General features: G+C 43.7%; 1 protein-coding gene across 2 annotated transcripts in view; it reads left to right on the forward strand.

The window, feature by feature from the left end:
- The first annotated feature begins 6878 nt into the window (after positions 1-6878).
- Positions 6879-13198, forward strand: part of Ino80 (INO80 complex ATPase subunit) — a 92192-nt gene continuing 85872 nt past the window's right edge. Inside the window, exon 1 of one of the 2 annotated variants that reach the window (XM_055595549.1) lies at positions 6879-7676. The gene's annotated coding sequence lies outside the window, so the exon portion shown is untranslated. The remainder of the gene's footprint in view (positions 7677-13198) is intronic. The other variant, XM_055595476.1, reaches the window with a different exon arrangement.

Genomic DNA, 13198 nt, shown 5'->3' on the forward strand with positions numbered 1-13198 from the left:
ATTGAAGCAAGGGCAGTTTCTTGCCCAGTGGCTAACTCGTCACTTTTGAAGCAACTCCTTATGGAGGTTCTTTGATGCCCGTCATCTTCTTTGAGGTAGGCTGGGAATGCTGCCAAGAGCTGATGTGTCTCACTGTCAAAAGATCCTTTTATTAATAAAACATCCTTAATGCCATAGTCTGTGGATCTCTGAGGTTTTTAAGACCATCTATTTATCTATAGTATATCTGAAAAGGCAAATATTGCTCACTTCCAGTTATTTGCTAGCTGATTAAACTATGAAACCTATTTCTGAAATTAACTAAGCTAGTTTCTAACATGACCATAAGTTTGATTGACTACCTACTGACTTGTATCTCTTAATTATCCTAAACAGTTTGCAATAGCAGTTTTCAAAAGGACTAGACCTTCACATTGCATTTTTAAATGAGTTTCATAGGCAGAATGCCTCATACAAAAGTTGAAACACATATGCAATATGTCTTTCAAAAATAACTTTATATTAGCCGGACATAGTGGCACACATCTTTAATCCCAGCAGGGGCAGGTGGATCTCTGTGAGTTTAAGACCAGCCTGGTGTACAAAGTCAGTCCAGGACAACCAAGGCTACACAGAGAAACCCTGTCTCAAAAAACAATAAAAAGTAAGCAAGCAAACAAAACCCACAAAAACCTTTAACTCGTACCAATATACAATGATCTATAACAATGTAAAAATGTTTGAGGTTAGTAATTGCTCTTTAAGAGTAGATTCAATAATCTACCCTTTTATCGTATTATTCCTAGTCTATTCCTGTATCTCCCTTGTTTCTTTTCCTCCCTTCTCCCCACTATTCCCCTTAACATAAGAGAGAAAGAAGGATACAGGAGAGAAAATGAAAGAAAGAAATCCCAGAGTCTAAGCTCCCATACCTTGTTTTCTCCCTGACCCAAACCATTTGACAACTCACAGCCAGCCCCTTTTTATGATGACAAGCACCCATCACTCATAGAACTACCAAAAACCACACACCCCAAACAACAATCTTTAAATTGCTTTCTGCTCTTTTTGGGGCAACATTCTCACTTTTTTTGGGGGGGGGGCAGAAAATTAGAATAGTAGCCAAGTCCTAGGGGAGGCAGCTGTGGCATGTGTTGTCCAGGCTCTGTGTGCTAAGAAAGTGCAGGACTTAACTGAAGTGCTGCCCAAGACAGTCTGTAGTGCTCTGGATGCAAAAGGAGGAAGGAAGGAAGGAAGAGAGAGACAGAGAGAGAGAGAGAGAGGCAGAGAGACAGAGAGAGAGAGGGAAAGAAAGAAAGAAAGAAAGAAAGAAAGAGAAAGAAAGAAAGAAAGAAAGAGAGCCATAAAGAAGCTGTACTTCATTGCCTAGGGCACCAAAGGAAAAGAGAGAGAAATAAAAAAAAAGAGGATGATCGTGCTTGAGACTTTTTAATTTTGTGAACTGATTTCAGTAGCATCCCCAATACACTCCTCAAGGCTTAAAATATGTAGTTTTTATATTTAGCATTACAAGGTGGGGGTGAAGCCACGTTAAAAATCCTGAAAGACCTAAGTTTTTATTTTAAAAAGACAATTTCTACATATGGATCACCTACACATGTATACCTAATGATAGCTCCTAACTTCTCATTGTAAAAGTAACTTTTATTCGCCTGATTTAATTGTCTCAGAGGCCTACTCCCTCATCTGCTAACCTAGGCATAGTCCTGGAAGCTTCTAACCGCCTCATAATCTAATCTAGGCCTAGACTGCTTTCAGCCTCTGAGCCTTACTACTGAATAAGCTCATCTTTCTTATTCTTTCTGAACTCTGGCTGGCTGGTTCAACTTAGCTGTTCTGGCTCAAACTCCTTTCCAAGCTGAATGATGCAAAGTGGCTTCTCTCAGCTTCTGACCTTTTGCTCTGCTTGGCCTACTAACTTTGGCAATATGTTCTAATCTTCTGTCTCATTCTCATTCTCTCATTCATTCTGTCTTCAGCTGTGTCTAGCTTGTTCTCTCTCTGCCACCTGTCTTTGTCTCCTCGCTCTCTCTCTCCCTGGTGAGAGTTGAGCATATCCTATCCTGACTCACCCTATCAAATCTGTCTCTGATTCATCACTTTGTCTGCCTCTCTATTAGACATCACTTTCAAACATGGGGCTTTCTTCTACAAACTAACTTTTATCTTCATTTTTTGGGGTTAAAGGTGTGTACTAAGGGTGTGTCTGTATTGCAGAGTAGCCAAGTGGCTGAATTAAAATTCCTCTGTATCTTCCCCCTTTCTGTTTAAACTAAAATTTGTACACAGTTTAACTTTTACAACAGAAACGAATATCAATCCCATAAATTTAATAGTCCAAATGTTCTTATGAAAATCCATTGATGTGATGATCCTTCGTAATTGCCGTCCTGATCATGTCTTCAACAGCAGTTCATTTCAGCATCAAAGCTTTCCAATCTGCCAATCTAATGAATAATCTGTCCTGCTTTAGTTGGCTTGTTGAGTCTGAGTCGTCCTCAAGCATGGAGGATCTGCTTTCTGTGTCATCTGCATTGCTGTCTTTCTGCATCTCTTCCTTGAGCCATGATTTTCATATGAAAGCTTCTCTTATTCAGATTGGATCGTTATCAAGTTTGATGGAACCCATAGTCTTTCATCACCTGTGGAAATATAGGCAAAACCTCTTCCCCAATGTACCACATTTCCTAACTTCCATTCTGACATTAAAACATCTTTAAAGAATACATTTTGATCTAATAAGTATTATTTGCTACAGTTTAATGTCTTTCTACTAAAAGAAACTAATAAAAATTAGATTTTATCAGGGGAGGTCTCCTGAAGATCATGGCTGCAGAGAGGGAAAAAGAAATCAAGAAGACCAACAAAACAGGTAACATTAGAGCTGATCCTTCTCTAAGAGAACAGCTTTGAGACTGGCTAAGATATGAGAAAATGTCTCTGCATAGCCAACAAAATGGCTACAGAGTCCTCAGGACTTGTGCCATCCTTTCATATGGCATAGATAAAAATTTGTATTACAGGTTGGTTATATAGTCCAGATTGGCTTATAAAGACAGATGCCTTCATCAGCTCAAGCAAAAAGCAGAAAATAATTTTCAACTAAATTGTGCACACTTCACATTCCATACATGTGTTAATGCAAAAGTCTACATTACCTGTGAAAGTTTATATGTTTACAGAACAAAAGGACCAGATACCAATGAATTTAAAGTGGCCCTGACAAGATTCACCATTAAGGATGCCGAAGACGTTGTTGAAAAGGACACTGAGACACTGAGGCATGTTTATTCCAGCATCCTGCTTGATCCAATTATATTCCCTCAGTAGCTGTTTCCTCCAAAATCCTTCCTTCCTTCCTGTCTTTCTTTTTCCTTCCTTCCTTCTTTCTTTCTTTCCTTTCTTTCTTTCTCTCTCTCTCTTTCCCTTCCTTCCTCCCTCTCTCTCTCTCTCTCTCTGGTCCTGGAACTCACTATGCCAGTGAACTCACCAACATTCACCCGCCTCTGCCTCCGAAGTGCTGGGATTAAAAGCTTGCACCGCACAACATTCTTTTTCCTTACAGCAGGACACTGTGTGGGCACTGTGCCACAATGAACTTTCTGCTTTCTGGAGAACATTATAGATTGTTGCCACTTCCTTGAGGCAAGGTTGCTAGCCCTTTGTGGTTTGATTTAATGTGTTGAGAAGCCACAGGATAACAAAAATGGTGGATAATACTAAAAAACGTTCTCTCTTTGCATGTATTAAGGGCCAAAAAATTAAAACATATCCTGTTGTCATAGGGGTGATACATGGGCAATAGGTTTTCTCAAGTAAACTTCTGTATCCTCTAGAGAGTTCAAATCCTAAGTATTTACCGTGTTTGACATATTCATGCTTTTCTTGCAGAGATTATGTCCCCTATCATCCAAAAAATTTAAGGTCTGAATCTTATTTCACTTGAAGCCTCCTGGCTTTTACTATCAACTCCTACATATTATCGGGAGTCCTTTCAGTTAACAGTCCCTGGGGTATCTGGCTAGAGTCTCTCAAAGGTTGTAGTTGGATGCTTAAACTCTTATGAATGTATAGCCCAATACAACTGTTTGGCTTGAGTTTGGGGGTCCTGTTACTCAAAAGCAGTAATTCCCCTGCCCAGGAGATGGGGGGAAAAGGTACCCTTTAAGTCAAGAAAATGTGCCAACATATGTCTTCTGAAATGGTGATTATAAGAATGTAAGGCATAGAGAGAGTGGGCATGAATCCCACACTATTTGACCCATGGTCCTGACCCAAACCATTTTTTATAATCTAGCATTTGCACTAGAAATATGAGGATGTTATATGAAAATGGATTGATCTTATGCCTTTTTTTTTTTTTTTAATTAAGAGACCACTGGGAGAGATTACATTCCTTTAAGGGCATTGTGAGTTTAGAGATTTCATGGCCTTTCTTTAGGATTACCCAAGCAGTCATAGTACATCATTTGTGTACATCTTGGCTTTCATCTGCTTTATGGCCTCTCTTACCTGTCTCAAGTTTTCTTGAAGACTCAAGAGTTTTTTTTTTTTTTTTTTTTTTCCTTCTTCTTATAGCAGGAGCATCTACAGGGGACACAGTCAAATCAAATTCAGGTCAAACTCCTGTTCCTAGTTAGTGTGGTGAAAAAATTACCTAATATTTTGTGAGCAAGTCATGAGAGGAACTGCGCATTCAGGCTGTGTAGAAGGTTGTGCTTGAAGCTCTTATCAAGGTGGTGTTGCATATATTTGTGAACTCTGATATTTTGTTGTTCACTGGAAAAACTTGTTTCTATCTGAGGTGTGGCTCGGCCCTAGCACACACCTTTAATCTAAGAGCTTTCTGCTTACATATTGAAGGAAGTCAACCATAGGTCAAGAGGCAGGGCAAGCAACCAGTTGTCAGGGAGGAAAATAAAACAAAACAAAACAAAAACAAAAACAATCCCTCCCAGAGAGTTAGAGAAAGTCAGGAGGATGGATAGAGTCACACAGGCTTTTTTGGGACTTGAGCTGAGGAAAAGGTGAGATGGGTACTTTTTCTGCCTCTCTGAGCTAGCAGGTTTTCACTCCAGTATCTGGATCCCAAGTTTTTATTGGTAAAATTGAATGACTGAGATTTTATCTGAAGACAACATGTTAAACATCTTTCCTTTTTATTTAGACAAAAAGGGGGAAATGTGGCATCTCAAACACTACAGGAAGGCTAGGGTAAGACCTTCCCTGGTTTATTTAATTTATTTTTTTTTAAGATTTATTTATTTTATCTATATGGGTGTTCTATTTGCATTTACACCTGCCAGAGAGGGAATCAGTTCACATTATAGATGGTTGTGAGCCACCATGTGGTTGCTGGGAATTGAACTCATGACCTTTGGAAGAGCAGACAGTGCTCTTAACCTCTGAGCCATCTCTCCAGCCCCTTCCCTGGTTTATTATTACTAACATACATGAGTGCATATATGTGCATGTCATGGCACACATGTGGAGGTCAGAGGACAGACTTTCAGAAGTCTGTCACTTCTATTACACTTCCTGGGGACTGATCTTAGGTTGTCAGGCTTCCATGCTTTCCCCCCACTGAAACATCTCTTACTTCTTTAAAATTAGGAGCGTGTGCTGGCAGGATAATTTATCTTGACAAGGCTATTGCAACTAAATTGAGCAGAAGCAGAAAAGAGAGGCAAAGGAAGAGGGAGGGAGGGAAGGACGAAGAGAGAATAAGTAGAAAAGAGAGGAAGTGAGGGAAGGAGAAGAGAGAGAATGAACATATCCAAACAACTCTGGGGTTCTTCCGTTTGGGCATTGGTGGCACCTTGCCACCCTGACATTCTCTGCAAACAGTTTTTCTGCCATGTTCTCCCTGCAGTCTAGCTTTTGGTGAGGGAGCCACTAGTGGACTTTGAGCACTTGTGGCTATTTCCCAGTTTGTACCAAGCAGGGCAACATTAGGCTTTTTGCTTCTAGGAGCACAACTTTTGCGCAGCAGGCTATTTTGGCAAAATAGCACATGGCTTCTTGGAAGTCTTCTTTCCACTTGCCTCGTCTCTTCCAAAGATGGGCTTCTCTTTCTCCTTGCTTTGATTCTTGCAGAATTACTCGTGATTTTTTTTTTAAACTTTGTCTGTGTGTGTACAACAGCTACAACATATATGTGGAAGTCAGAGAACAATAAGCAGGAGGCAGCTCCTCGTACCGTGTGTTCTGCTCAGGTTGTCAGAATTGGTGACAAGTGCTTTTATCCTCCGTGCTGTCTCGCCAGCCCCTCTTATAAAATAATTATTGTTAAATTGTATGATAATTTAAGGTCTCGTTTACAGGATATTTTTCTCCAGAACTTAAAGTCAGATCGAGGCCAAGAGACATTAAAAAAAGACTTTTCTTTCTTATTGTTCTAGTCTTTAAACAGTTCAGCTCCAATGGATACGACCTGGACCAAGTTGTAGTTTTTCAAGGCACAGTACACACGAAACAAACAATATTATAAACCTATTTTTGCAGAAAACCGAAGGGTGGAGTCCAACAATTCCTCACTCGCCTCGGAAGCGAGTGTCTATCAAACACAGATGGGAAGAGAGCTGGGCATGGTGGCACACACTTTAACCTCGGCACTTGAGAGGCCGAGCAGGAGACTTCCCCCGAGAGAGACTCTGTCTCCAAATAAACCAATGTAACAACGAAATAAAAACAACTCCTCCCTGCCCTCCGTCCCCGTCAAAATAAATCTGCGGCCGCCTATATGGAGGCGACTCACCCCACTAGGGAAAAGGAAAGTGCATGGGAGGTTCAAGTGCCTTGCGCCGAGGGTGGACAACGCCGTGAGGAAGACGTCCACGGGACGTCCCCAAGGCGAACAAGGCTTTGGCATCTACCCCTCCCGGCCCAACCTGGTTTCAGGGTCGGCCCACACCTAGATCAAACTTCCACAGGGAGTGCCAGGTAACCCCTCCCACCGGCCGCCGGCAAGAACAAAATTATTCCCAGGATCTTGGGCGGTTTCCATTGACGTTACTTCCGGAAAAGGTAACCTTTCTTCGGCGGTTGCAGGGCCGCTGAGCTCTCGCGACATTTGCTCCCGCGAGATCTGCTTGCTCACTCCAGCGATGACATCCTCCTCCTCCCCGTCGCCTTTCGGCAATCTTCGCCAGTCCCAGCCCCGACCAATCTGCACTCAGATAGTATAGATGAGGGTCTCCCCCAGAACCCCGGTCCGCGCGGGGCGTCAGGCGGCAGCGGCGGGGTACAAGCTGCACGAGGCCGACCGTAGCGGCACTGTGGGTGGACACGGGCTGGCGACTAGCAGTGAACGTGGGCGGGGCGGGGGTAAGCCAGCCGAGTAGCTGCTCGATTGTTTTGGCCTGGCTATGGCGCCTCTCCTCCCCCCCGCCATGGCTCCCCGTGTCCCTGCTCCGCTCCTCTCAGTGAGTGAAAGTGGCCGCCGCCGCCGCCGGCCCAGCGCCCGCAGCCGCCTCAGCGCCGCCGCCATCTTGGGGTCCCAGGAGCCGCCGAGGGAGCGAGCTAGGAGCGTTCCCGTCCAACGCAGTCACCGTCCCTCGGCCTCGGAGAGCGAACCGCGGCTCCACCGTCGGCGGGGCGACCCCCCCCCTCCGGACCCCGCCCGCACCCCGCCCCCCCTCCGCCGCCGCCGCGGCGGCGGGGCCCCTCGGCCCGAGGTGAGGTTGAGTAGACGTGGGCGGGTGAACGGAGGGGGTGTCGTGGAGGCCCCTGGGTGCCCCTCTCTGCGGGCTGCGGCTGGGCCGCTTCTTAAAGGGGCCGTCGCCCCCGGCCCTGGGGTTTGTCGGGGTTAGGAGAGAGGATGGGTGTGGACGCTCCCCGTAGGGTCGGGACCTCGGAGACCTGGGCCCCGGCTTCTCTCTCGTACCTCGGGAGCCCGGGGGGCTTGAGTGACCTCAGTTACCCGAGGAAGCCCGTGGAGCACCCACACGTGGGGAGTGTTAGACCAGGTGCACGTGGGACCCGGTGGGGCGGTGTCGGTCTAACACGTGTGTGTGGGTTTGGAGACGGGGAGGGGCAGGGCGGAGGCTTGTCGGGCTGGGCTGGGCTGGGAACTGGGTGAGGGTTCTACCTGTCAATTTAAACGAGTGAGATCGGCGGACTTGATAGCATGAGTATCAGTTCATGGGGAGCGAGCCGCGATCCGGGGAGTGATGCCAGTCGGTGGTTGCTGTTGGCTGGGGACAGGTTAACACGTGCACGGACTTGGAAATGTGTCGGTGACACCCCTTCTGGGCTTCTGAGGCTTTTGCAGTGCATCTGAGCAAGTGTCATCTTATTCTGACAATTCCTTCCTGAGCTCGCTGATGAAAAGTACTACTTCCGTAATCACGGAGGATGGAAGCCCCCTACAGTTTAGAAGTTGGATACAGCCGAAGAAGGCATTTAACTATTCTAGCTAAGAACCGACTCTGCTCCGGATTCTTTGATTTACGTTCTTGTGCTTGTTAGGAATCGGGGAAGGAATTTGGAGTTGAACTCTTGAAAGCATCGCTGGCGATCAGCTTAGTTAGTTAGTTAGTGCTTCATGATTTACGTTCCCAATTTTCATTGTGGCTCACTCTTGCCGGTACCCCGCCTTCCTTTCCTTCCGCTCTTGCCTTTCTTTCTTTCTTTCTTTCCTTTTTTTTTTTGGCCAGGATGGCCGGGAACTTGAGATCCTCCTGCCTCAGCCTCCACCGTACTGAGATTTTTAAGTGTGCACTTCCCATGCCCGCTTCCTGCTCCCAGGAGTAACACCTTTTTCAGATATGGTTGCAGCTCTGGTGAATTAGGCAGAATTGACAATTTTTTTAGTATATGCAGAGTTGTACCACCACTGTGTAATCAGTCATTTCAATAGGAGGTCTAGGAGCCTCTTAAGTATCGCTCTTTTTCTTCATTCCACAGCACTTAGTAACAATTTGTTTTCTGTCTTCTTAGATTTACTTTTATTTTTTGAGGCAGAGTCTTACTGTGCAGCTCTAGCTGTCCTGCAGCTCAGCAGAGCTACCTGCCTAAGCCTCCTGAGCGCTGGGATTAAAGGTGTGCACCACTATGCCCAGCAGTATGCTTGTGCTTACGTTTCTGTTTTCTATACAGGGAAGCTAAAATATGTAGCCACTGCTTCCATGGAACATTTTCCAGGTTCCAGCATGCATGGTAGAACATTTTTAAAGTTATTTATCGTATGTGTATGTGTGTGAGCCTGAGTGTATGTTGCGCCCATGTGTTCGGGAGCCCACGGAGGCCAGTTAGAAGGAAGCATCAGGTCCTTTGGAACTGGAGTTATGAGCCGTCATGTGGGTGCTGAGAACCAAACCTTGGCCCTGTGCAAGAGCAATAAGCATTTTTTTTTTAAGTGTACATTTGGTGTTTGGCTTATATGTATGGCAGTGTGAGGGTGTCACATCCCCTGGAACTGGAGTTACAGACAGTTGTGAGCTGCCATGTGCATGCTGGGAATTGAACCAGGTCCTCTGGAAGAGCAGCCAATGCGCTTTTACCCGGTGAACCATCTCTCCAGCCCAGCAGTAAGCTAACTGCTGAAATATCTTAGCTCCCTGTTCTGTTTTATTTGTAAGTCAGGGTCTCACTATATAGCCCAGGGTAAACTTGAACTCTCAATCCTCTTGCCTCTGTCTCCTGATAAAAGTATGGGCTATCTGGTCTTCTTTTATCCTGGAAATTCACAAACTCCCTCTTCCTATAAAACAACAATTTGAAATTGTTAAATTGGTTTTTCTTGGCATTAGCTTTTGCATCTTTTTATTTAACCAACTGTGGCCTCAAACCTTCAAAATTTTTTCGAAAAGCAGAACTTGCATATGCTTTGGACCCAGCATGCGGATGAACGAAGCTAATGAGGTGGTGTGTAGGCTTACTTTGCCTCACTCTTTCACAGATCCTATCCTCCCTCGCACTCTTCTGAGCACTGTTCACTTTGGATCTGTCTTCTCTGTGCTGTGTTATTAGCAGAAACGGAACTTTTTCTGTGTTACTATTCCCTAAGCCACTATTCACATCACAGTTATCTGGTGTTCTCTACATGCGTATATATGTTGCCTAATGGTGACTTCAAGTACATGAAGATGTGTGTGGCTTATGTCCAGCGGTACTTTGTTTTGGGCATCATTGAGTTTTGGGGTGAGAGCAGCACTGGAAACAGCCCCCAGGAGACTGAATAAGCATTGCGCAGTCATTTTTGCCATTTTAGAATTACAATGGGACCATGCCTTTGCCACACAGCCTAGGAGTTTAGAAGTTTATACCTTATGTTTTCATGTCTGTCTACCGTATGATGTTTACATGACAACAGAAATAGCTCAAGGTCACATTTCTCAGAATGTTATCGTTGTCATTAAATGATGCATGTGTGTGCCTAGTGTATTCTGCTTAGTGGTTGGTTGTTTTTGGGATGGCTCAGTGAAACAAGCTCTCATACTGTTGTAGCCCGAGGTGGCCCAGACCTTAACTGTGTGAACCGTGGCACCCTCAGATTTTCAGCAGTCCTAGGTGTGAACCACCCTGACTAGTTTCTGTCTATATTCTAAACCGAAGTTTGTTTTTGAGGGATTAAAGTCCATTGTTTTAGTTTACTGTGTTCTTTCCTCTGTATGAGGTGGTTCGAAACTTTCCTGATGTGGCCCTTTAATACAGTTCCTTATGTTGTGGTAACCTACAACCATAAATTTATTTTCTTTGCTATTTCATAACTGTAATTTTGCTACTGTTATGAATAGTAATGTAAATATTTGTGTTTTCTAATGGTTTTAGGCAACCCCTGTGAAAGGGTCTTTTGACCCAAAGGGGTCACTACCCACAGATTGAGGACCACTGCTCTATATCTTAAGAATTCAAAATTAAAAAAAAAATATATATATATATATATATATGTTTACTTTTATTTAGTGTGTGTTTGTGTGCACATGCCACAGCACACATATCAAAGTCAAAGGACAATTTGCACAACTTCTGGGAGTCATCCTTTTCCACCATGTGCGTTTCAGGGGTCAAACTCGGGTCATCCAGTTTGGAGGCAACCAGTTAACCATTTTGCCAGTTCTCAAACCAGTTTTGAACATGTTTTGTTTTGTTTTTTTGATAGGGAATGTGATTAGAAAAAGTTCCCTGACTGGGGTAGACCTCTGTGGTAGATTTGCATGCTTGGGCCTTGGATTTGATCCTAAGCACCAGCCCTTGCCAAAATAATAAAAGTAAGAATAGTAATAATAATAATAGTAATAATGCCCCAAAACACTGGTGATGCATATTTACAATTCTAATGTGTAGGAGCCTGAAGCCAAGAGATTAAAAGTTCTTTGAGACAGGATTTCTCTGCTTAGCCCTGACTGTCTTGGAACGCCGTCTGTTGACCAGGCTGGCTTCAAACTCAGAAATCTTCCTACTGAGATTAAAGGCATATGCCACCACTACCCGGGATTTTAAATTTTTATTAATTTATATTTGATTTTTCACGACAGGGTTTCTCTGTGCAGACGTGGCTATCCTGGAACTTTTTATGTAGACCAGACTGGCCTCAGACTCTGCCTTTGCCTCTCAGGTGTTGGGACCTGCTGGCTTTGGCATTTTTTTTTTTTTTAAATTATGTATTCTTACGTTTTTATCTTATGTGTATTAGTGTTTTGCCTCATGTATGAGGGTGTCAGATTTGCTGGAGCTGGAGTTATAGTTGTTAGGTGCTATGTGGGTGCTGGAACTTGAACTCAGTGTGCTCTGGAAGTGCTCCTAACCTCAAGCTGGAAGTCTGCTTGTGCTACACAGTGAGTTCAGTAAGCACTTCTACCCAACTGAGCCATTGGTATCATGAAGATAACATTTATTTATTTAGTTCTTCTGGGACAAGGTTTCACTGTGTAGCCCTGACTGTCCTAGAACTCACTTTGTGTAGATTAGGCGAATTTACAGATTGCGTGCCTCTGCCTCCTGAGTGCAGGAATTAAAGGCGTGTGCCACCAAGGCTGAAGAGAATTTTTAAAAATACATTTATTTATTTATCTATTTATTTACTTATTTTACATGTATGTCTGCTGTATCTGTAGGTCACTTGCATGCCAGAAGAGGGCGTCAGATTCAAGTATAGATGATTATAAGCCACCATGTGGTTGCTGGGAATTGAACTCAGAACCTCTGGAAGAGCAGTGCTCTTAACCACTGAGCCATCTCTCCAGCCCTGAAAGACAATTTTTAAAGTTGACGATTAGCCCTTAGAATTTTGGTATGCTGGGTGCTAGCATTGAGAGGATGAGAAGAGGTGAAAGGCTGCTTTTAAAAACCTGGTAAGAGACAGTTAGTAATGGGTAGTTTGGAAGGATACTTGCCTGTCCTGCACAAAGCCTGGAGTTTGGTCCCCAGTAACACATATACTAGACATTGTACCATTTCCTGTGAGGATCCAAAGTTCAAAGCCAGCTTGGATTACTTTAGACTATGTTTCTAAGTAAGGTAAATGAGCTAGGTGGTCGTGGTACATGCCTATAATACTACATTCAGATCTCTGAGTTCAAGGCCACCCTGTTCTACAGAGTTCTAGGATAGCCACAGCTATACAGAGAAACCCTGTCTTAAAAAAAAAGTCATATTTTATGTTCAGTTGTATATTTGTCTGTCATGTACAAGGAACTGAATTTGATCTCTAGTACTTAGAAGTAATATACATTATCCTGAGAAGTAGCGAACACAACAGGCCTTATTAGGTTGTAAAGGGTGTCAAGGCACATAAACACATAAATGTAAGAACCATGCTCTAGAACCCATCCCCAGATTCCCAGTCCTGTTAGTTCTGATGTGTATAAAAGCATGCTACACAGTTCATTCTTTTTTTCTCTAGTCCATTAAAATTATGATCACATTCAGTGTTTTTCATATCAGACTTCTCAACTTGTTTTTTATTACTTCTGCAGCTGACCTCATACACAAGGCAATCCTTTTATGTAGCAACTTAAAGACCTAGGCATCAAAGTTCTTTGTGACTGTTTTTTTTTTTTTGTCCTAAGAAAATCTGAATCATGATGAGCAGCTGACTCTTGAGTTTATGCAGCGGAATTTTTAACCTGATGGGCAGTGCCTACAGCATCACATTGAATGGCTCCTCCTTAACATGTTGATTAGCATACCTGCTGGGAGTGCTGGACACTAGTATTCAGGTCCCCAACAGGGTGTTAGGGTTTATACCAATAAC

Source organism: Psammomys obesus, unplaced genomic scaffold (assembly GCF_907164565.1).
Source record: "Psammomys obesus unplaced genomic scaffold, mPsaObe1.curated_primary_1811, whole genome shotgun sequence".
Taxonomy (NCBI): Eukaryota; Metazoa; Chordata; class Mammalia; order Rodentia; family Muridae; genus Psammomys; species Psammomys obesus.